General features: G+C 36.7%; 1 protein-coding gene across 2 annotated transcripts in view; it reads right to left on the bottom strand.

The window, feature by feature from the left end:
- EPHA3 (EPH receptor A3) overlaps positions 1-25,988 on the bottom strand; it is a 386,765-nt gene that overhangs the window by 134,132 nt on the left and 226,645 nt on the right. The window lies entirely within an intron of this gene.

Here is a 25,988-nt window from a genome sequence, read left to right as displayed (position 1 = left end):
CATACCCACTTGTTTTCTAATCAGTTGATGTATAAACAATTTTATGCTCACGCATTGTAAACTGAAGGAAGAAATCATGGCTTTGTCTATGTTTTAAGATTCTTTATATATGGATCTCCTGATCTATGACATTTTTTTTCTCTCTTGACAGTGTCATCCCTTAACTTCTCTGCTAATGGCCTAAAATAGAGATTTTAATATATTTCCTAATTTGTATCTCAAATACACAGGGAGGTATAATTTCTATTTAAACTAATATACATGTGAATATTTACTAGATTAAAGCTTTTTAAAATAATCATGTTATCTTTCTTCCTGGTAGTACCTCTGAATGATGTGGTTTCTTTCTTTCTTTTTTTAAGCTCAATGAATTGGTTACCAGATATTAAATTCTGCTGCCAGTTTAGAATTCACCATCTCTTTACAACTTTTACAGAAATGTCTCCATTATAGTCTTTTCATTTAATCTGATATAAAATTTAAAATGTACTGTTTCATTTGGTTCATTTTCATAATTGCAGTGAGAACTGAAATCATAGCGAAAACCCTAACAAAAATCCCTTGACATTCCTTTGAAGAAGAAATTCAGGATCTTTAGCTTTAATTTCTTCTAGATTATCTTTGGAAGCTAGTAATTTCTTAAGTCTCTAAAACTCAATTTAAAAGCTACACTGAGATTTGATGGTTTAAAGCACTTAGAGAATAGACCCTATAGACTATCTGTATGATTGAATTCCAAATTGTTAATGTCAACTTCATATTGTGAATAACAGGTTATTTACCTTTAAATAAAACCTGTATGAATAAATCTTAACTTTTATAATCACTAAATGTATGTTGAAAGATAAGATACTGTATAATAGTGTCTCTTCCTACTGAACACTTCTTGGGAGATAGCACTGCCGAGGAAAATACATTGACAAGGCAAAAAATTAGAATAACTTAAAATAATAGTCCTTGGGTAGAGAAGATCCCCTGGAGAGGAAATGGCAACCTACTCCAGTATTCTTGCTTGGAGAATCCCATGGACAGAGGAGCCTGGCGGGCTACAGTCCACGGGGTCAGACATGACTTAGCAATTAAACAACAAACAACAAAATGACAGTAATCATTAACCCAGTCTTACTGTTTTCAAATTCCTACTAAGAATGGCTGCTCTAGGATCATATTACATTAAATTGAATAACTTTTGGTTCTATATTGAGAGCCACTCAAATAGGGAGGCCTGGCGTGCTGTGATTTATGGGGTCACAAAGAGTCGGACACAACTGAGTGACTGAACTGACCTGAACTGAACCAAACTTGAGTGAGTGAAGTGAAAGTTGCTCAGTTGTATCCAACCTTTTGCGATCCCATGGACTATACAGTCCATGGAAATCTCCATGCCAGAACACTGGAGTGGGTAGCCTTTCCCTTCTCCAGGGGATCTTCCCAAGCCAGGGATCAAACCCAGGTCTCCCACATTGCAGGCGGATTCTTTACCAGCTGAGTCACAAAAGAAGCCTTAACCAAACTTAGATTAGGATTTTAAAGTTTGAACATTGTCCTTAAACACTGATTAGGAAGGTCCCCTCATATCTCGTGTCATATTGCCTCAGGGGGAAATGATATAAAGTCTAAACAAATTATGCATTTAACTTCTGGTTTCAATTTAGCTCATCACTGAGTGCCTTTGAATTTGCAAGGAGGGCATTGCTGAGTCTCTAAAAGATTAAGTTGCAGTGTTCCAACGTACTTTGTTGTTTTGTTTGCTTGTAAATTTAGCTCTTTGTTTTTGTTGGAGTCTTTTATGGTTTTTACAACATTTAGCATAAAGGTATTCACCAAACACTGAATCATTTTTTGTTAATATTATAAATGGCTATGTATGTGATACTTAAAGTCAAGACAAGACAGTCATATAATCACTTCTTAGCTACAGCACCACAACACAGAATTTCTGGTAGTATTGAAAGTAGCTAGTTATTAAGCCTAGAAGTTAAGAATATAACTTGAGCTAATAACCAAACTTGATCTAATTTTGAGTAATTAATAACCTTGGAGATGAGAACAGTAAAATTAGGGTAGGTAAGATGTGTTAGTCGCTCAGTCATGTCTGATTCTTTGCGACCCCATCGGCTGTAGCCTACCAGGTTCCTCTGTCCATGGAATTCTCCAGGCAAGAATACTGGACTGGGGTGCCATTCCTTTCTCCAAGGGATATTCCCGCCCCAGGGATGAAACCCGGGATGCCTGCATTGCAGGTAGATGCTTTACCATCTAAGCCAATGCAGTTTAATAAATATCTGTCAGTCATTAACTTTTGTCCAGGCTCCTTCTTAGTCTTGAAGATACTAACTTTGTATCCCTAATTTTGTCCATTCCAAAAATGCCTTTGCTATGTGAAAGCAGGCAACAGAAATTTACAGAACACAGGCCACCTGGAGCAAGTATTTCATTCTGATTGAGCTGTTGGAAGAAACACACAGAAGAAATCCCATTTGAGAAAGATTATGAAAAGACAGTAGGAGTTGGCCTATAAGAAGCATGATTAAATACACAAATGGATCACAACATGAAAAGATAAACTCTTAAGTAGAGGAACATGGTGGGCACTGTTGGTTAAGTACTCCGTATCCCAATCCTGTTTTCTGATTGTTAACAGAATCCTGATTTTGTTGAGAACTGTGTTCTGCCAAGTACTCCCTAACTCAGATTTCATTGCAAATTGGGGTGGATGGCCAAAGTTATGGTCAAAGAGATGGCTAAAGAGATATATAAACAGAAATCTGATGAAAGCTTTCAGTTTCTTTTCTAGCAAGATGATTCAGATGCACTGAAACCACTCAATCTGCATTATTCTAACTTTGATTATGGGCATAATGGTTACAGGAGACACTACCTTATAAGCCAAGAAACTTAGAGAGATGTATACCCTGCTTTTGCTTGCCAAGCAAGCACCAATCTCAAGATTTCTTATAATGTCTGAAAAGGAACACCCTGTTTTTTGTCACTGTGGTCAAGCTTTCTTTGTCTTGTAGCAGAAAGCATTTGTAAATGATAAAAAAAGACAAAGAGAATTCCATTGAGATGTATTAATTATACAGAATCATAGCTTAATGGAACTAAAAAGATCCTAAGAAAGCACAATGGTCAGTCTCTGTGTTTTACATCTGAAAATCCAGGATGTTTGGTGGCACAGTAAGGGACAGACTCTACTCTGCATCTTCTGGAACTTGATAGCTACCTGAATTTAATAAGTGATAGGATTTAATCATCTATTTACAGATATTCATTGAAGGATAACTCTATCCTGAGTACAAAGATAGGTTCTACAGTAACAACCTAAATGTAGATACTTTTTCTCTTCTGAAGAACTTTCAAAGGTACCATCTCAACTGAATCACACAACAGTTCTATTGAAATAATCAAGGTAGATATTAATCTTATTTTACAGAATAAACAAATGAAGTGCAAACAGAAATAATAGCATGCCCAACATATAAAAGAAATTCAATGATAGTCTGAACAAGCAAGACAAATCTGCTTTTAATTTTACGTAAATCATTAAAGCAAATTATTTTCGGATCAATTTAGGCTGGTTGTATGACATTGGAGGACAGTCATCTAAAAAAATTAATGCAAAACATTTAGTTAAACAAATGCAAGTTTTTTGTCATATATTGCTAGTAAGACCTCATTTCAGAAAGGCGGATGTTCTCTTCTTCTCCAGGATTTTCTATCTAATTGAAGTATAACGTTACTATGGGCAGATGAGCAATTGTACTTTTGATGAAAGGGCAGATGTTGACTGCCAACTTTAAGAACATGGTGATCCACAGTATGTGGGAGGCATACAAGTAAATTTTCCTTTTCTTGATACAAACAGAATCTCTAAATTCTTCACTCAGGTTGTTCAGCACATTTGAGAGTATGACTGAAAGGTTTATATTCACTAATAAAATTATTATACTGGTAAGAACCATTACCTTTAAATATATAAGGGGAAATTCTTTATAGAATATACTTACTTCAAACTTTTCCCCTCCCTTGTAATAAATTCACTTGTGCTTGAATACCTATCTTTCTATTAAACTTTTTTCATTCTTAAATCCTCATGGAAAATTTTGAAATTACCTCTAAAAGGGGTAAATACTTATGTTTTATTATCTTTGCTTATGGTAGGGAAAACAATGATTGTAATGTAAAAGTATCTCCTTTTCTCCTTCGGATGTAAAATTGCTAATGCAACATTTCTCCTATTATGTATTACTTTAGAAACTGAGAAGGTTCAGTATTCAAAAAAATAAAACCCAGGTAAGAAGTGGTAGTAATAGTTGTGGTTTAGTCACTAAGTTTTGTCTGATTCTTTGCAACCCCATGGACTCTAGTTCGCTAGGCTCCTCTGTCCATGGGATTTCCGAGGCAAGAATATAGGAGTGGGTTGCCATTTCCTTCTCCAGGGGATCTTCCTGACCCAGGAAAGAACCTGTGTCTCTTGCATCACAGGCGGATTCTTTACCACTGAGCCACCACGTAGAAATAAGAAGTGGAAAGAAGAAAGTAGGTATGTTAACGTGTTTTATTTACCTTTCTTATTCAAAGGACGTCTTGGTCAAGTTATTATAGAATATCAAAGAACAGAGTACACACAATAATGGTAAATTAATGGTAAAAAATTAATATGAATTCAGATTTATCCAACTTTAAGTTTTAAATTAAAAAAAATAAAAAATAAAAACTTCTGTGATATGCTGCTTTCCTGGTGGCTCAGAGGTTAAAGCATCTGCATGGAATGCAGGAGACCCAGGTTCAATCCCTGGGTCAGGAAGATCCCCTGGAGAAGGAAATGGCAGCCCATTTCCTTCCAACTCCAGTATTCTTGCTGGAGAATCCCATGGAGGGAGGAGCCAGATAGTCTACAGTTCATGGGGTTGCAAAGAGTCGGACACGCCTGAGTGACTTCACTTTCACTTTTCTGTATATAGTTAAGCTTTCCCTGTGTTGGCCAGCTACTAAAGTAACAGTTAACTGAAGTGGAAATACACATATTCAAAGCCTGCTGCCAAAATGACAGAAACCTGATTTACATTTTCCCTCAGATAACCCAGTAGTACATGTTCTTGTTAGTCAAACATGGCTAAAATTATGCATAGATTTCTGCCTCAGGGTAGTAAAAAACCAAAGAGTGATTAAACAGTGTAAGATCTTTTAAGTTGAGGCAAACTGCTGACCTTTTTTTTTTTTTCTGTCCCAAAGATGTTTGATCTCCTTGTTGTAATGGAAATTTTTGAACTAGGTAATTGTGGGCAGGGACCCTTGGCTTTGATGAAGCAAAGTAGGATGATCCATGAAACTAAATTAATCATTAAAAATGGGAGATAGCACCTCCTCAAATCCTACTGGATATCATTATGGACTTACCAGGAATCAGATTTGTTCAGATAATGTTTGGATTTCATTTATTTACTTTCTAAAAACAAACATGTATTGATCTCCTAAGATGACCTAGACATTCTACTGTGTCCAGTCACAGTGATAAAATTCACAAACCTAGCTTTAAAGAGGAGATCTATTAATTCCACGTGGCACTATTGTTTTAGAAATGGGTCTTCTCACTTGAGAACTAAAGAGTATAAGTGCTAAGACACTTTGTAACACAACATTTTTAAGTTATTTTCACTAAGAAACTCCCTGGTTTCATGCCTTTATATCCCAACACTTCAGGGTCTTTTCAGCAGTCTTTCAGTAAGACCACTAGACTGGGAAAGAGGAAATGTAGGTTTTAATCTAGTCTTTTCTTCTCAATTGGTATTATCTCAAAGTTACTGACCAGGCGTCTCCAATTTTGATGAGGTAGTTGGGATGGTCACTTCCCCTTCTCAAATAAGTTGGAAATTCCATTTTTAGTAATTCATTATCTGTTCCCAGGTTAGACCCTGAGCAACATGTGGACAAGATTTCCTACTCATTTTACACATTTTACATGCCCAGTGTCTAGCGTATTGCCTATCAGCTAGCTGTTGGTGAAATACATTTTTAAGTAAATAATTAACTTGCAAACAATTGTCCTCTCTGGACTTCAATTCCTTTATTTATCAAATGATCGATATTAACTATATTCTAAAAACTCTTCAGGTGAGACACTTTAAAAGGTTAATACTTCACATACCAAAATTTATAGGATTCCTAGAACTTCCTAGGTAGGAAAAAAAGCAAAAAGAACAAAGTGAAAGAGTTAATTTTTAGGTTAATAAGGATTCTGGGGCCCTCAGGTGGAATGGATCCAGGGCCATCGAGGAGGAGAAAGGGGTCTAGGGCTCTCTAGGAGGAGAAAAGAACAAACTTTTTCCTACATTGTTTTGTCTTCGTCACATAAGAAGTTTTTTCTTAAACTCTGAGTTGTCATAACAGTTTTTAAGACTAACTTTCTTTAAGCCCAGAGCTAATGATTAGGCAACAAAGCAACCAACTTGCTCAAGCGTATGCTTTTCTTTAAGCTCTGTTCAGTTCAGTTGCTCAGTTGTGTCAAACTCTGTGTGACCCCATGGACTGCAGCACGCCAGGCTTCCCTATCCATCACCAACTCGTGGAGCTTACTAAAACTCAAGTCCATTGAATCGGAGATGCCATCCAACCATCTCATTCTGTTGTCCCCTTCAGCTGCCTTCAATCTTTCCAAGCATGAGGGTCATTTCCAATGAGTCAGTTCTTTGCATAAGATGGCCAAAGTATTGGAGTTTCAGCTTCAGCAACAATCCTGAATATTCAGGACTGATTTCCTTTAGGATGGACTGGTTGGATCTCCTTGCAGTCCAAGAGACTCTCAAGAGTCTACTACAACACCACAGTTCAAAAGCATCAATTCTTTGGAGCTCTGCTTTCTTTATAGTCCAACTCTCACATCCATACATGACTAGTGGAAAAACTAGGTTTGACTAGATAGACCTTTGTTGGCAAATTAATGTCTTTGCTTTATAATATGCTCTCTAGGTTGACCACAGCTTTTCCTCCAAGGAGCAAGTGTCTTTTAATTTCATCTGCAGTGATTTGGGAACCCCCCAAAATAAAGTCTGTCACTGTATCGATTGTTTCCCCATCTATTTGTCATGAAGTGATGGGATCGGATGCCATGATCTTAGTTTTCTTTTCCAGTCCTGTGGCAACTGCTGAATTTTCCAAATTTGCTGGCATATTGAGTGCAGCACGTTCACAGCGTCATCTTTTAGGATTTGAAATAGGTCAACTGGAATTCCATCACCTCCTCTAGCTTTGTTCATAGGGATGCTTTCTAAGGCCCATTTGACCTCAGTCTGCAGGATATCTGGCTCTAGGTGAGTGATCACACCATCGTGGGTATCTGGGTCATTAAGATCCTTTTTTGTATAGTTCTTCTGTGTATTCTTGCCAGCTCTTCTTAATATCTTCTGCTTCTGTCAGGTCCATACTGTTTCTGTCCTTTATCGTGCCCATCTTTGCATTAAAATTTCCCTTGGTTTCTCTGATTTTCTTGAAGAGATCTCTAGTCTTTCCCATTCTATTGTTTTTCTCTATTTCTTTGCATTGTTCACTGAGGAAGGCTTTCTTATCTCTCCTTGCTTTTCTTTGGAACTCTGCATTCAAATGGGAATATCTTTCCTTTTCTCCTTTGCCTTTTTAGCTTCTCTTCTTTTCTCAGCTGTTTGTTAGGCCTCCTCAGACAACTGTTTTGCTTTTTTGTTTCTTTTTCTTGAGGATGGTCTTGAACACTGCTTCTTGTCCAATGTCATGAATCTCTATCCATAGTTCTTCAGGCACTCTATCAGATGTAATCCTTTGAATCTATTTGTCACTTCAACTGTACAATTATAAGGAATTTGATTTAGGTCATACCTGAATGGTCCAGTGGTTTTCCCTACTTTCTTCACTTTAAGTCTGAATTTGGCAATAAGGAGTTCATGACTGAGCCATAGCCAGCTCCTGGCCTTGTATTTGCTGACTGTATAGAGCTTCTCCATCTTTGGCTGCAAATAATATAATCAATCTGATTTTGGTATTGACCATCTGGTGATGTTCATGTGTAGAGTCTTCTCTTGTGTTGTTGGAAGAGGGTGTTTTCTATGACCAGTGTTTTCCTTGGCAAAACTCTATTAGCCTTTGCCCTGCTTCATTCTGTAGTCCAATGTCAAATTTGCCTGTTACTCCAGGTATTTCTTGACTTCCTACTTTCACATTCCAGTCCCCTATGATGAAAAGGACATCTTTTGGGGTGTTAATTCTAGAAGGTCTTGTAGGTCTACATAGAACCATTCAACTTCAGCTTCTTCAGAATTACTGGTTAGGGCATAGATTTGCATTACTGTGATATTGAATGGTTTTCCTTGGAAATGAACAAAGATCATTCTATTGTTTTTGAGATTGCATCCAAGTACAGCATTTTGGACTCTTGTTTAAGCTCTATACTAATGATTATATAACAACAATGTATTTTGCTGCAGGACATGTTTCTCCTTCTGAACAAGAACCTTCTGACTAATCTAACTCATTTCACACGCTAGTAAAGTAATGCTCAAAATTCTCCAAGCCAGCCTTCAACAGCACATGCACCGTGAACTTCCAGATGTTCAAGCTGGATTTAGAAAAGGCAGAGGAACCAGAGATCAAATTGCCACATTTGTCGGATTATTGAAAAAGCAAGAGAGTTCTAGAAAAACATCTATTTCTGCTTTAATGACTATGCCAAAGCCTTTGACTGTGTGGATCACAATAAACTGTGGAAAATTCTTCAAGAGATGGGAATACCAGACCACCTAACCTGCCTCTTGAGAAACCTGTATGCAGGTCAGGAAGCAACAGTTAGAACTGGACATGGAACAACTGACTGGTTCCAAATAGGAAAAGGAGTACGTCAGGCTGTATATTGTCGCCCTGCTTATTTAACTTTTATGCAGAGTACATCTTGGAAAACGCTGGGCTGGAAGAAGCACAAGCTGGAATCAAGATTGCTGGGAGAAATATCAATAACCTCAGATATGCAGATGACACCACCCTCATGGCAGAACGTGAAGAGGAACTAAAAAGCCTCTTGATTAAAGTGAAAGAGGAGAGTGAAAAAGTTGGCTTAAAGCTCAACATTCTGAAAACTAGATCATGGCATCTGGTCCCATCACGTCATGGCAAATAGATGGGAAACAGTGGAAACAGTGGCAGACTTTATTTTTTTGGGCTCCAAAATCACTGCAGATGGTCACTGTAGCCCTGAAATTAAAAGACACTTACTCCTTGGAAGGAAAGTTATGACCAACTTAGATAGCATATCAAAAAGCAGAAACATTACTTTGCCAACCAGTGTCTGTCTAGACAAGGCTATGGTTTTTCCAGTAGTCATGTATGGATGTGATAGTTGGACCATAAAGAAAGTTGAGTGCTGAAGAATTGATGCTTTTGAACTGTGGTGTTGGAGAAGACTCTTGAGAGTCTCTTGGACTGCAAGGAGATCCAATCAGTCCATCCTAAAAGAGATCAGTCCTGAATATTCACTGGAAGGACTGATGCTGAAGCTGAAGCTCCAATACTTTGGCCACCTGATGTGAAGGATTGACTCATTTGAAAAGACCCTGATGTTGGCAAAGATTGAAGGCGGGAGGAGAAGGGGATGACAGAGGATGAGATGGTTGGATGGCATTACCGACTCAATGGACATGAGTTTGAGTAAACTCCAGGAGTTGGTGATGGATAGGGAGACCTGGCGTGCTGCAGTTCATGGGGTTGCAAAGAGTCAGACACAGGTGAGCGACTGAAATTAACTAGACTGACTAATCTTATCTTGAAACATTTGTTGTGGGAATGGGTCTGGTAAGACCTTTCTATTGTTAGTTCTAATCTTGTTAATATAAGATGTATATTGTGATAAAATTATATAAGTTCTTGATAAGACTAGACACTGGGGCACTTTCCATCCCCCTTCTGATATCTATGTCAGAAGTTTTCTCTGGTCCTTTTCCACTGTAATAAAACTTCTGTCTCACAAAAGCTCTCGGTGATTAAGCCTAGTCCCTGATCCCAAAGCTACGTCCTCTTCTTCGGTCACTATACACTTTCAAAAAGCATCTTCACTTTCTTTCCTGCTTTAAGTATTAAAATTAGCTATTGAAATTAAAAAATCACATAGGGCAATAAGATATATAAAAAAAGGTTCTCTTCTGCTTTAAAAGAAATACATTTGAACCAAGAAATGATAGGTTTTTGCCCTCAAAGTGTTTTATCTGTATCTGAGTATTGTGTGTTCAAAGAGCATGTGGATTTCATGATTGGATAGACTGAAAGATAAATTCACTGCCAAGCAAATAATTCCCTGTTATTATATTTTAATCTTACTCAATAGCATAATAAAACTACATTTCATTATGCTCTTCCTCTTATGCATATTTTAGATTGAGTGGAATATTGAGAAGCTGGGAAATCTTATAGGAATAAATTTAAGAATTAAAATATTGATATTAATTAGTTTTAATTTTTTAAAATGTAAGAAGATGTGATTTTTTTCCCCCCTCTTTTAACAGTAAAGAAAACTAGCATGTTACTGAAAATACAATTTAAAAGAGAATATATTTTCTTTCTGCTGGTCTGCAGTGAGGTTTTATTTGACCTTTTCTTGTTAATCTAGCTTTTAGTTCCTCTATTTTAAGTGCCCAAATAGTGAGAGCAAGCAAGTTTATTTACCAAGCAAACCCCAAAACTTACTGAAAAAAAGAACCCCAGGATAGGCCACAGTGAAACAAAAATGATGTTCTTGCCAAATGCTAATTTTCTATTGAGAAGCACTAAAAATATCAATATAATAATAGAAGGAAGCCAAAATAATACCAATTTGTAATAAATGAATTAGAAATATTTTGGAAATCTGCTGATTCTGTATTTTTAAAGAGACAACAATAAAACAGGAACTGAATACTATGGGTCAGTAGTGGGGTAAAATAACAAACTACCAGCTTTGGAAAAGAATTTAAAAAAAAGTGTGAAATAGGGAGTATTATGAGTACTAGCTATACAATGAATAATAATTATAACAAAAACCTTCCAGATAGAATCTTGGCCTCATTCCCAAAGCACATAGCACACTTTTCCTCTAAGATGTAATTGATGGGCTTGAGTTATGCTGATACAGAGAATGGGTAAAGTTACATAGTGAAAGGAAAACAAATGCATTTATTAAACCATGGTGGCTACTGTTGAAAGAAAGTAGCTTTTCAATTGCAAAGTGAATTTTGTCTGCCATTGACTAATGCGGTTGACTTTTAACAGAAAAACATGGTCCTAATTAAGGGTTAAAAGGCTCATTTCAATTTGAATTAACTTTAAATTAAAAAATAAAGCTGTTGGTAAATAGGGTCCTTTTAGTATTCAGACCTGAGCTCTGTACACACAGGACTATATTATCAATTCCCAGCCATAAACACAAACTAATGACCAGAACCAACACTGACTAAACAGATGATTTCCTGGCCTTGCAATTCCAGGCCTGACAGGGTCTATTTGCCAGTACAAGGTCAAAGCAACTGTTTATTCCCAAAATGAGCTGCACTCCACAATCTTACAGGAACTCTATTCTTCGCCATTTGAATAGAGGTACAATGCTTGGAGGCAAGGCGGAGGCATTTCAATACACTGGAAGTGGCTCTGTTCGGTCATTAAACCCTGCAAAGTGCAGCATTTACAAAGTGATCAAGCGTTTCCTTCTTCTGTTCCCTCCACTGTTCAATAAAAAAGCCTAAGGCAAAATGCCACCATACCATTAAACACAACAGAATCAATCACAATCTAGTGTGGCTCAGAGATGGCTTAGCAACAAGACGTTATTGTGTTTGTTGTTGTTCCATCAGATTTAGCAAGACAGGTGCCAGTAACACTAAAATATGTCCTAAATGCACGTTCACTACAAAGAGAAGGCTAGGAGACTCTGGTCCTAAGGGAGGTGTGTTTTGCCAGCTTTTCAGTTGTCTTCTACTTAGAAGGAAGAACTGTGTGCTTTAGGAGCAGCACTAGTTGAGTTTTTCTTTCTCATCAATGCCCAGAGAATGAGACCCATTAATAAAATGTACAGATTCATAGGAATATGTATGTTATGAGCAGGTACATTCTAAACACAGGGAGGGAGGGAGAGGAAAAGAGAGAGAGAGGAGACAGAGACGGACAGTGGCAGAGGCAGAGAATGAAAGAGAAAATCATTTTTTATGGGATGTTACTGTGGTGAAAGTAAAATGCACAAATCTATATTCAGGATACATTGAGAGGCAGCTTGGAAAAGCTTTTCAGAATAGTGCCATACATTTTCTTTAGAGCAGAACAGCATTGGAATGTCTAAGAAAACCATTCCTAGGAAAGGATTTTGGAGGAGGTAAATCACTCCCTTGTCTAAATAAGCCCTGCTATGGATTAGCATTTTCCAGGCTTCGTTGGAAGTACAGCCAGAGCTTGAAGAGGTCAGCAGTCCAATATCCACCTTTATAAGTCAATTTCAGAAGAATAGAATTGCCATCATAGATTTGTAGTCACCCAGATTAGGAGTTTGAGGTACAAGTCATGAAAACTTTTAGATGCTATTTCCAAAGATCTATTGTACAAGAACGTACATAGAACAACTAAGGCTTGTGTATGTTTATCTACATAAAGATAAATAAAAAAAATTAGAAAGAATATAATGGCAAATTAGAAAGAACAAAAGACTTCAAATTAGAAAGGTGGTTAAATCAGGTTATGTTTATACAATTTCATATCTAAATTATGCGATTCTCATGTGTTTATGACACATTAAGCCTCACTCAGAAAGAGGCTCATAATATTTAGTGGTAAAAAAAGCAGAATTATATAATATATATGCAATCCTGCTTCTAATGTTCATATTTTATTAACATTATCACTTATCTAGTGAAAAACTTAAAAACATTAAAGTCTTAGGATTATAAGCATTACATGCATACACACAAAACTCAAAACTTTTTAGTTAATGAACATATTGTGTGTGTATAATTTTTGACCTATAGGTGCATATCATGTAAAGTGCAAAACTAAATGTGAGACCTAAATCTACATATCTGTATTACTCTCCGTCACTCTCTCTGCCATTGCCTGCACACACACACACATCCATACACATCTCACAGTTTTGATTAGCTCTTGCTTCTATTACACTGATCAAGGACTTTCATTTTCATTTTTTTTTCTTTCACTCTTAAAAAAGCATCCTAGGGGAAAATTATGGTTACCTGCAAATGTTGATAATCCCACTAATGTTAATTTCACACTTTTGATCTCAAGTAATATATCTCCACTTGGGAAAATTTACATAGAAAATAGCACAATTTTAAAAATCCAGGATTTAAATGAAAACCTATAAATGATGGGAAAAATTCTGTGAACACTGCAAGACACATTGCAAAAAAGATTTACTCGCTTAGTTATATTGCTAATGACTCTCTCAAAGAAGACAGCCACCTAGAAATTTGAGGAATGATGACATTATTGTATTTAATCAAAAGATCTTTAAATAGGTTTTATTTTTCAGGCAAGTTTATTTTGAAATAATGTAATTTTCTATTCTGAGGAAATACCTCTGCAACTTTCAAATGTATTCCTTAACAATTCTTATAATATCTTCCTATTTCAGTTTTATTGTTTAAAATTTATGAAAATGAATACTTGATAATATTCTGGTTAGAAAGAAAATAGATTTAAAATAAGTCTATAATGTGTCATTTATACATTGAACATTCACTTTATGATCACAACATATTATCAACTAGGAGAAGCCTGCAATATTAAAGCATTCAATATTTGCTTTGAGTTAGCTCATGACTAAGCAATGCATAAGGTGATACAGAAAAAATAAAATAAGCTAATATAATTCTAGGGCCTTTTAAAATTTATCTTTATGCTTTTGGTAAATATTTGCTCCAAAATAGAAAGGGGATTTATAGTCAAACCATTCTGAAATTCACTTCCTCAAATGTGTAAGGATGGATTTCAAAGGAAAATATAGAAACTATTAAATTAGATGCCCATGGGATCAGCAAAATCACTAGCTGAATGAGTGTTCCAAAGAACCTGCAACCAATCACTTATTTTATAACTACAAAAAGTGAAAGTGAAAGTGAAGTCACTCAGTTGTGCCTGCCTACCAGGCTTCTCAGTCCATGGAATTTTCCAGGCAAGAGTACTGGAGTGGGTTGCCGTTTCCTTCTCCAGGGGATCTTCCCAACCCAGGGATTGAACCCAGGTCTCCTGCATTGCTGGCAGATGCTTTATGATCTGAGCCACCAGGGAAGCCCCACGCTCCTCCGTCTATGGTATTTTCTGGGCAAGAATACCAGAGTGGGTTGCCATTCCCTTCTCCAGGAGATCTTCCAGACCCAGGGATCAAACCCGGGTCTCTAGCACTGTAGGCAGACGCTTTACCGTCTGAGCCACCAGGGAAGTTAAAACTATAAGGAAGACACAAACATTCATAATGGTGTAGAATAGTTTGTTTATAAATTGAATTAATTTATAAGCATATTATAAAGTTAATTCCATCCTGTTCGGGGGAAAAAAGTTTTTCCTATTTGCATAAGAATATGAAGTTTTTCAGAGAAAAACTTGTCTCTATAAAGTTTCAAATATCTAGCTATTTACATTTGTATATCAAAAATACAAAATATCTCTTCATCCCCACCAATTCAGGTGGAAAGAAACTTCTCAAAGTAAATAGAGGAATTGCATGGGCAAAAATAGATAGTAGTACTGAGTGGTGTTAGGAAAATAAAATGCAACAGGCTTGACTGCCTTAAAATGATTAATTTCTAAATATAGAGATGGACCTTTTTTTTTCATAGTTATGACAATTACCCACAATGTTGCATTCAACTTGGGAGACAGATGCATTGCAACAAAAAGACTGAAAAGGTTAAATCCATCTGGGAGGAGGAATTATAGGGCAGAAAGAATGGGAGACAACATAGAGGAACTTTTAAAATATATTGCTTATAACTGGCAAACATATATCACTCTTTTAATGCAAATAACTAGGACACAGAATTTGGAATACATGGAGGAAAAATGACAGTAGAAGAATGTTTGGTGTTTTTATCACTGTGGTCATTTCACAGAGCTTCAGATTTGGTAATTTGTACTCAGTGTTGCTACCCTTGAAGTAGCAGGAGAGGAGACAGAGAGAGAGAGAAAGGATGGAGCGAGGAGGGAGAGGGAGGAAAAAGGAATGAGTGTGTCTTTGTCTTAGAACAGCCACATCTAGTGTGTACATCTGCAGCTGTGTGTCTCTCTAATTTAGACCACTGGATGCATTCTGCAAGTATTTCTTCAGGGCAGAGATCGTTACAAATTCCATCTACTCTCTGGAATAACTTTCAGTTCAGTTCAGTCACTCAGTCATGTCCGACTCTTTGCGACCCCATGGACTGCAGCATGCCAGGCCTCCCTGTCCATCACCAACTCCCAGAGTTTGCTCAAACCCACATCCATTGAGTCGGACAGGAATAACTGTTTACCATTTTGTTAATTGACTTGGGAAATTCATTCAGGATGATTGTTTGTTTTATACTCTGCAAAGTTAGGGGTTAGATCTTGTACATGAGGTTAGAGAGATGAGAGGCTGGGCAGGAAAGGGACATTGAGGCATATCTTATCCTAGTAACCTTTGAAAAGCCAGGCAGATTGCATTACCTGTTTGCATTGCCTTCCCCAGATCTAATTACCTGAAGAGGACACCTCACCCCAGGGGATATCATAAATACCATTTATTGAAAATCTCCTTCATGTCTAGCGTGGCACTTGTGTTTTACCTCTGCACTCACAAAAATCATGTGAGTCAGGTATTATCTATTTTCCCTGGGGTGATGATTGAGGCTTACTTATCCCACTATTTCAAATGTTGTAACCAGAAATTATACCCCAATCTGAGGGACTGCTAGGCACGGATATATGTGTGTTTGTATGCATGGTCTTCTCACCCTGTAAAGCTTAAAAGTGAATACAAATAAAAAACTGATGTTGGATCCATCATCCTAAAATTAATATAGCAAATTTATATTATGACTGTAAAAATATGAGACGGATCTTACTGGGCACAAGGAAAATTGATTACCTCATTTTCTTGCAGTAACCGTTTGCCAATAGTAATTTTTTTCAACAATATCTCAAGCCTATGTCTAGCAAGATGAATGACTCTAGTGGAGGGAAATTCTATTCATAATGAACAAAGAATGCTTAACTGTTGTAGGTCTTCTGGAAAGGTATTCGTGAGCTAGATTTCTGTGTAGAGGAATCTGCCTGCTTAGAATAGAATGGGTTTTCTACTTTGTTACCAGATGAAATGAGGAACTTTATTTTGAAGTGGCAGAAAACCATACTATAAATATTTGGGTAGGTGCAAAAGTAATTGCAGTTTTGTATTATTGGATTTTGTTATTTGATACTGGACTATATATTCTTAAATAAATGTGGTTATGTTATAAATCATTTTAATGCACTTTTTTTTTGCCAATGACTTATTACTTGCAGTTTATTTTATATTTATTTCAGACTATGGAAATGATGTTAGACAAAATGCAAATTTGAGTGATTTTTTATTTGAGTTCAAAATGGATCGTAAAACAGTGGAGACAACTTGCAACATCAACAACACATTTGGCCCTGGAACTGCTAACAAATGTGCAATGCAATGGTGGTTCAAGAAATTTTGCAAAGGAGACAAGATCCTTGAAGATGAGGAGTGCAGTGGCTGGCCATTGGAAGTTGACAACAACCAGTTTAGAGCAATCATTGAAGCTGATCCTCTTACAACTACATGAGAAGTTGCCAAAGAACTCAAGTTGATCGTTCTGTAGTTGTTCAGCATTTGAAGTATATTGGAAAGGTGAAAAAGTTCAATAAATTGGTGTCTGATGAGCTGACCACAAATCAAAAAATATCATTGTTTTGAAGTGTCATCTTCTCTTACTCTATGCAACGACAACAACCCATTTCTTGATTGGATTGTGACGTGTGATGAAAAGTGGATTTTATTCAAGTGGCAACGATCAACTCAGTGGTTAGACCAAGAAGCTCCAAAGCACTTCCAATCACCAAACTCCCACCAAAAAAATGTCATGGTCACTGGTGGTCTGTTGCCAGTCTGATTCACTACAGCTTTCTGAATCCTGGCAAAACCATTACATCAGAGAAGTATGCTCAACAAATTGATGAGATGCACTGAAAACGGCAACTCCTGAGCGTCGGCATTGGTCAATAGAAAGTGCCCAATTCTTCTCCATGACAACACCCAACCACATGTTGGACCACCAGTGCTTCAAAAGTTGAACGAATTGGCCTGTGAAGTTTTACCTCATCTACCATTATTCACCTGACCTTTCCCCAGCTGACTACCACTTCTTCAAGCATCTTGACAACTTTTTACATGCAAAATGCTTTCACAACCAGCAGGAGGCAGAAAATGCTGTCCAAGATTTCATGGAATCCTGAAGCATGGATTTTTACACTACAGGAACAAACACACTTATTTCTCATTGGCAAGAAATGTGTTGATTGTAATGATTCCTATTTTGATTAATAAAGATGTGTCTGATCCCAGTTATAATGATTCAGAATTCATGGTCAGAAACTGTGTTTACTTTTGTAACAACCTAATAGCTTCCAATCAAAAATGAAAAAGGTTAAGCAATTTTACTTTTCTATGGGATTTAGTAGTCCATTAGACATTAAGAATTCTCAGGTAGCCTAGGAAAATAAAATATTCAACTTTAAATATCATATAGGTGATTTTCAGTAGAAAAAATTACATTGCATTTGGAGTTCTTCAAAATATCTACTGAAGAGTAAATGCTTAGGATATCGACAAGAGTGAAACAAAATAGCACCTTCCCCTAAACTTTGGCAGTAGATTTAATGCACTTCAGAAAAGATGCCTAAATCAGACAGGGAAAGACAAATATCATATGATATAACATAGATGTGTAATCTAATGATCTATTGCAGGTAAACAAATTTTAATATAAATCCTCTTCATTTCTTAGTTTCTCTGTGTCCATAATAGGGACAGTAAAAGAAACCTACCAAGATTTCCTAATAATTAAATAAGAGTATAATGTTTCAAATACATATTAGAAATTAATATTACTATATACACATATAAGTAATTAAACATTTACATAATGTATACAAACAATTCTAAAATCTATTATAAAAATCAATAGATTTGTCAGTATACTTGAACAATATTAAACCTCATCTGTCTTTTCTTAATTTTCTACTTTTGGAAATGTATTAGGTATTTTTTTCTCTTTGGAATATTGCTGCAATACCCTTCTCTGTTAAAATTACAATTTTTCAGAGGATACACAAAAATATATCACAGCACAGTGCCCTTTAGCTGAAGTAAATTATCGATAGATGTTTGGCCAGTCCTTCTCTGTTCCCAATACTTCCAACTATTTCTTTGTGACCCTGGAGATTTGCATAGATATAGTATGTCTATATAACATTTTTTTTTACTTAATATAGACAAACCAGAGAGTCGTTTTGTCCTTGGTTCCTGGTTAATATGCCAGTCCATCCCATCACACATGACCACTGCCTTCACTCCTTTGTAATCCTCGTATGTACTGGTGGAAGGTGCTGAATAGGTCTCCTCATGGGTAATTGAAAAAATTACCTCTGACTTTATACTCAAAGTCTCTCTGCTTCTTTATATAGATTCATTCTTTCTACTCTGGAGTACTTAATAATTTTTTATTTTTTGGCTGCCATATGTACTAGCAAACACAAATTTGGCTGACTTCCCTCCATGTCTTGTCCTCACTTCTTGAAGAAGCCTTCTTTCACTGAGTTTTCAAACATATCTGACTTTGAAACTCTAGCTTTCCTAAGACATTTCTTGGTAAGTACAGACTAAGGTGATGTGATCTTTTCAACTTTCAGCCGCTTGTCCAAATCTGTATCATGTTGGCATTGACCAATGTCTCCTTTGCCTGATAGTTTTTCTGACAGTTAATGAGAAGTAAAAGGCTACAGCTATTAGTCCAAATCCTAGGGGATAAGTGTCCAGATTGCAAAAACCACATTCACATATGGCAATAATTGGCAGGCGCTTCTAGGTGATCACAGAATTATTTCCAAAGATCCAACGGATACTTGAATAATTCCCTGGTGCCAAATAGGAAACTCTCCTGAATAAATAAATACTGTTTTTTTTTCCCCTTGTGTGTGTGTGTGTGTGTAAAGTCACTGTGTTTTCCTCTCCCCTCATGTACTTTTCCAATGAAGCAGATTCATTTGAATAGTTTATGCCAGAATTTATATAATTCTACCAAAATTCTTGACTTACTCCATGGCAAGGGAAACCTCAGAAATAAGATACTTCAATTCCACACTGCATAAAATATTATAGATTTAAATGAACAGAAGCCATCTTTTACATGTCCAAATAACATAGCACTAGGATCAGCAGATCAGCCTCATAAATTATATCCCTTCATGAAGTTTAATACATTTGCAGAATGCTTTTTTAACTTTTTATAATTCTCTTGATTTTTTCCAAAAGTAGCACAATATGGAGTATATTTCTGTTAAGGCAGTAATTAATTGAATATTTAGGAATTTAATGGTATATAAACTTCTAAGTCTGCTCCCTTGCCCAAGCTGATTTATAAGGCTCTATGTTACTACTTTCTGTTTCTCTCTAACCTCTTTCTGTTTACTCCTCAGAATCAATCAAGCAAGCAATTAATAAATGAATAAAATACAATGGGTCTTCTGATGGGATGGCAGAAATTAAAAGGAATTGCTCATTTAATGAAGTGGTTTCAGAACATTTCTTACAGTGTCAAATAATCTAACTAATTTTATATTAATACTTACCTATTTTAGCTTAGTATTTTAGTTTGAACTATAAGTACACCTATGAGTACAACTTCCTTACTCAACTCATGAAGAAGAACAGACTTGGTTTGGAAGGTAATCAACCTGTGTTCTAGTCTTGACCGGCCCTGTCTAGCTGGGTGCTGTCTTATGTTGAAGGAATTTGTCCCAGATCCCACGGTTGGTCCCAGACCTCAGTGGTTGGTGTTGGTGGACCTCATACTACCAAGTCTTCTTCCAAATCATGGGCTACTTCCACTGGGTTCATCAGTTCAGTTCAGTTCAGTTCAGTAGCTGAGTCCTGTTTGACTCTCTGCGACCCCATGAATTGCAGCATGCCAGGCCTCCCTGTCCATCACCAACTCCTGGAGTTTACTCAAACTCATGCCCATCGAGTCGGTGATGCCATCCAGCCATCTCATCCTCTGCCGTCCCCTTCTCCTCCTGCCCCCAATCCCTCCCAGCATCAGGGTCTTTTCCAATGAGTCAACTCTTCGCACGAGGCGGCCAAAGTATTGGAGTTTCAGCTTCAGCATCATAGCATAGAACAAATAACATAGAGCAAATAACATATTTGAAAAGTGAAAGTGAAAGTTTTAATTGCTCAGTCATATCCAACTCTTTGTGATAGATATCATGGACTGTAGCCCGCCAGGTTCCTCTGTCCATGGAATTCTCTAGGCAAGAATACTGGAGTGAGTTGCTATTTCCTACTCCAAGGGATCTTCCCAACCCATGGGGTGAACCTGGGTCTCTTGCTTTGGAGGCAGATTCTTTACTGTCTGAGTGACCAGGGAAACCCTAGTAACACATTTATCTTGGGTCAATTTAACCTGGAATACATGAATTTTTGATAATGTATTTTATTCAGCAATCAATATATTTTACATATTTACAAGATAATATATTTTACATGTTCCTATGCTGGGATGCTGGGAGCAATTTGATACACCAAGTCAGTGGTGGGAACTTCCTCATGGAGAAACAGAAATAAAACAAAGACTCCTTCCTAAATTTATATTATCTATTATTCTTTCCTCCATCAATTATTATTGGTACAAAATTGACTTTTCAATAGCTCAGTTCAGTTTAACTCAGTTCAGTTGCTCAGTCATGTTGGACTATTTGCAACCCCATGGACTGCAGCAGGCCAGCCCTCCCTGTTCATCACCAACTCCCGGAGCTTACTAAAACTCATGTCCATTGAGTCGGTGATGCCATCCAACCATCTCATCCTCTGTCATCCCCTTCTCCTCCTGCCCTCAATCTTTCCCAGCATCAGGGACTTTTCAAATGAGTCAGTCCTTCGCATCAGGTGGCCGAAGTATTGGAATTTCAGCTTTAGCATCAGTCCTTTTAACGAATATTTGGGGATGATTTCCTTTAGGATGGACTGGTCGGATCTCCTTGCAGTCTAAGGGACTCTCAAGAGTCTTCAACACCACAATTCAAAAGCATCAATTCTTCAGTGTTCAGTTTTCTTTATAGTCCAACTCTCACATCCATACATGACTATTGGAAAAACCATAGCTTTGACTGGACAGATTTTTGTTGGCAAAGTAATATCTCTGCTTTTTAACATGCTGTCTAGGTTGGTCATAACTGTTCTTCCAAGGAGCAAGAGTCTTTTAATTTCATGGCTGCAGTCACCATCTGCAGTGATTTTGGAACCCCCCAAAATAAAGTCTGTCACTGTTTCCATTGTTTCCCCATCTATTTGCCATGAACTGATGGGACTGGATGCCATGATCTTAGTTTTCTAAATGTTGAGTTTTAAGCCAGCTTTTGATTCCTCTTTAGGAATTTCTCTTCATATTTTACTTTATAGAGAAATTTATAGTAACTCTTCATTGAGATAAATTGTTACTTACCACATGAGTAAAGTAATTTTAGTCAACATTACCATATTTGACTATTCTATTAATAGTTTTTTAGAAGTTGTAAAAGACTTCCTAATACATTCTATGATGTTGTATCTCTCTATTCATTATTGGAAACCTAATAACTAATTTTTGCTAATCATGATCTGAAATAAGCATATAATTAGTTTGAAACAAGCATTAAAAACTCATGCTATGAAGCTCCATGGCTTTAGAAAAGTTGACAGGATTGTTTTATTTAAAATCCCATGTCCTTGAATAAATCAACTTCCTCGCCTGTTTAGCATTGGTCTCCCAGGATTAGAAGATTACACAAGATGGTTTAACGATTACATTGGAGAATATGTTTCCCTAAAGCAAAGATAACATCCCAGTAGTCACCTCTCATTTCTTATCACAAGTTATTCTTTCATTTCTGTTCCTCCATGTTAACACTAACTTGAAAATTAAACACCTTAGGGACACTAGGGAATGACTGGAGATGAACACTATTCTGACCACAGCTGGAGACCACTGAAACGCTGCTGCTCCAGATGAAGTGAAAGGCTTGGGCACCGTGGGAGGGAGTTGGCACTTGCATCTGATTTCCCTTTTATTTTCTATTTGAATTCTTTGTACAGACATGTATGCCTACCGTTCTCCTAAATATTACCAAACAAAACGAGTCGTAGAGTAATACACATAAAACAATCAGTCACCCTTCTAAGAAGTATGCATTTCTTTCAATATCAGAGATTTCTAGTGTTCAGAATTCTGAACATTTTGAACACAGCCATTGCTTAAACCCATACTTATTTTTATGATAATAGGAAAACCTGGTGTTTATAAATGTTTTACATATCTATGTGTATACCATTATTTGTAGAGACAAACTAAGAATTTCTTAAATTCATTTCTATGGTTACTTAGAGGTAGCACATCCAAAGCAAGGTGTTACACCATGAGCCTCAACTGAAAAGGTGTCAATCTTTTTAAATAGGGAATTCACATGGCAGCTTAACATTAAAAGAGAGAGAAGCTATTTCAACATTTTATGGCATGAGCTTACACAATTTGAGGCCCCCATTTTCACACAAGGATAAGCCTGTGTCCCTACAGAATAAATCAGGGGCAAGTCCTGGCCTCTGGATGGGGTTTTGATGAATAGCGCCATTGTGCCTAGTTTCTGCAAATTTTGGTTTTCTCATCATCCTGACTGGTGCACTGACTATGTAGTTCTCCTGTTTGTAATTTTAACACCTGCTTATGCTTCAGTCTTAATATATTATACTCTCATTATCTCTTTGTGGGACTCTCAGCCTTATTACAGGGAAAATTCAATGAGAAGGGGAGCTATATCCCATATATTTTTGTATATTAGGTGTCCTAACTATCCTCCATGCAAAACTGATAGCTAATGTTATTGAAACAAATTAACTCTAATACATACATACATAGAGGCATGCATACGCACATGTAGTGTGTGTATGTGTGTGCATTTATACTAGATAGTATTCATGCTATGCCACAGGATTAGTTCTGCTGTCAATCTCCTTCCTCCACCCCACTCAACCTCTCCCCACAAAAATTCTCAGATTCTATAAGAAGAGAATAAAGACAAAACATAAATGACATTTATGGACAGAAATTTAGAAAAAAATGTCTACATTTTAGAGCGTAGAGAAAGAGTAAATGATCCTGGGAAGGAGGTATAGCGAGTAATGAATGGGATACAAGGATAATGAAAAAGTGAAAGTGTTAGTCGCTTAGTTGTGTCCAGTTCTTTGTGACCCCATGGACTGTAGCCTACTAGGCTCCTCTGTCCATGGAATTCTCTAGTCAAGAATACCGGAGTCCATAGCCATTCCCTTCTCCAGGGAAACTTCCTTACCCAGAGATCAAACCCAGGTGTCCTGTATTGCAGGTAGATTCACTGCCATCTGAGCCACTAGGGAAGACCAATATGGATAATAGGGTTCGATAATTTCAGCAAAAGAATGTGCAAGAGTAAAATATTCTGAATAAAATATGAAAAGCTTTTGAAAAGAAGTGTAGATTGAGCAACTTTGAGGGTAAGGAGCATCAATATTTGTCATTCTTTTGGGGAGATATGTATGCCAGTATTTGTGTGTATATATATATATGTGTGTGTGTTTAATTCTAATTCCCCAAAGCTACTTGTATATAATGAACACAGTAGAAACATTTGTATAAGGTGTTATACCTTTTCTAATATATACACGAGAGAACTTATCACTGAATAGCAATTCTTGTGCTTTCTATCAGTCTTTAGTGGTGTCATTTTTGTGCGTTTACATATTGTGAGCAGATTTGCTTTAGCATCTCCATAACCGAAATTGTCTACAATTATGTTTTTGATGGATGTAAGCTCTTCTTTGGATATAGAATGTATTTAACCAGAGGTACCATCAACATAGGGCTTCCCAAATGACGCTTGTGTTAAAGAACCCACCTGCCAATGCAGGAGATGTAAGAGGTGTGGGTTGAATCCTTGAGTCAGGAAGATCCCCTGGAGAAGGGCATGGCAACTCACTCCAGTACTCTTGCCTGGAGAATCCCACGGACAGAGAAGCCTGGAAGGCAACAGTCCATGGGGTTGCAAAGAGTCAGACACAACTGAAGTGACATAGCACTCACGCAGGCACGATCAACACAACCCATTTGTATCAAAGCAGCCTGTCATCCGATCACATGTGCAAAGTCAGATATTTTGTCTGATTATTGTGTGCAAAGGAATGGGGACCTGGAATATAGAAGGATTTTTAGAAGACGTTGAATCACTTAATCAAAAATAGGCTGAAATGGAAAAGACTTGAAAAGAAGCCAGGATAACCAAGTTATATAAACTATCATCATACTCCTCTCTAACCCTAACACAAACATCCAATCAACAAATGGAGAAAGTCTTTAAAAAGGAACTTCCTTAATAGCTGTTAATAATGTATAAAATTATACCCTAACATCTCATTCCAGGAAGAGAACAGTAAGCTTTCATTTTGCGACAGAAAGAATGATTTCCATTCATCAACAACATGGGTTTCTAAAATATCTCCTCAAGTTATTATGGTGTTTCATAACCAGGCCTCACTGTAAAATATGATGTTAAAAAATCAATAATAAAACATTCATATGATCCAAGATTTTCCCAAATTGAATCTGACTGGGTCATGGCAGTATGCTGATGTCTGGAATGCAAGTAATATACTATATCATTGATGTCTGTCAAATAACGGAAATTGTTACAAATTAATTCATCCTTAACCTAATTAACCCCGTGTGCAATATTATATGCATTCTAGACAAGTACTGTTTTGCTCTAACCATAAAGCTAGGAAGGACAATATTTCAACCTATAAAATCGCCTTTTAAGCTACTTAGAAACCTCAAAGAATATTGCTCATGTAGAAGTGACGCAAAAGAATGCATTACCTCATCTGCTTGAATTATTTTTGGTCTGATACAAAATGTTCTTTCTCTAACTTTTTTAATTGTAAAAATAATCTTAGGAAAGTGTCTACTCTGTCTTTTACAAATGAAGCAGGTAGAACCATTCATATTAAGAGCTTGCATTATTAAAAATAAAAGTTGTGTACATTTTGGAGGGGAAATTTGGAAGCCTTAACATTTTATTGATGTTACAATGCAAAAATGATTGCTTTCTAAGATATCTCATAATTCTGACTTTAGAGATATATATATTTATATACATACATACATAGACAGATATTATGACTATATACATAGCAATTACGACTGGTCTTGTCTTCCTGGAATCAGTGGGTGGGTTGTTTTTTTATGGTATTTTGTTATTTCTCTTCAACTGTCTTTACACCTAAACTTCTCTAACCCTGTTGCCAATAATGGCCTGATCTTCATATTTGCAATATGGGACTTGATTTGAACACATCTAGCTCTGAAATTTTCCTATGCATCAAATCTGCCTTGGACCTACAACATTCTTATTTATTAGTTCTTTCTTTCTCTTCCTGTTACTGGAAAACACTAGTATGATATCCCCCTAGTTTACTTAACTGATTCATTGTTGTGCAGTCTCTAAGTTGTGTCTGATTCTTTCTGACCCCATGGACTGAAACTCAGCGGGTTCTCTGTCTTCCACCATCTCCCAGAGTTTGCTCAAAGTCATGTCCTTTGAGTGGGTGATGCTGTCTAACCATCTCATCTCTTAACTGATTATTTAACAGAAAGAAACAAGAATTCCAAAAAGAAAATGTAATTGTGGAG

This window comes from Dama dama, chromosome 31 (genome assembly GCF_033118175.1).
Source record: "Dama dama isolate Ldn47 chromosome 31, ASM3311817v1, whole genome shotgun sequence".
NCBI classification, from domain to species: domain Eukaryota; kingdom Metazoa; phylum Chordata; class Mammalia; order Artiodactyla; family Cervidae; genus Dama; species Dama dama.
The sequence above is the reverse complement of the archived record's forward strand: the minus strand, read 5'-3'. Positions and strand labels throughout refer to the sequence as shown.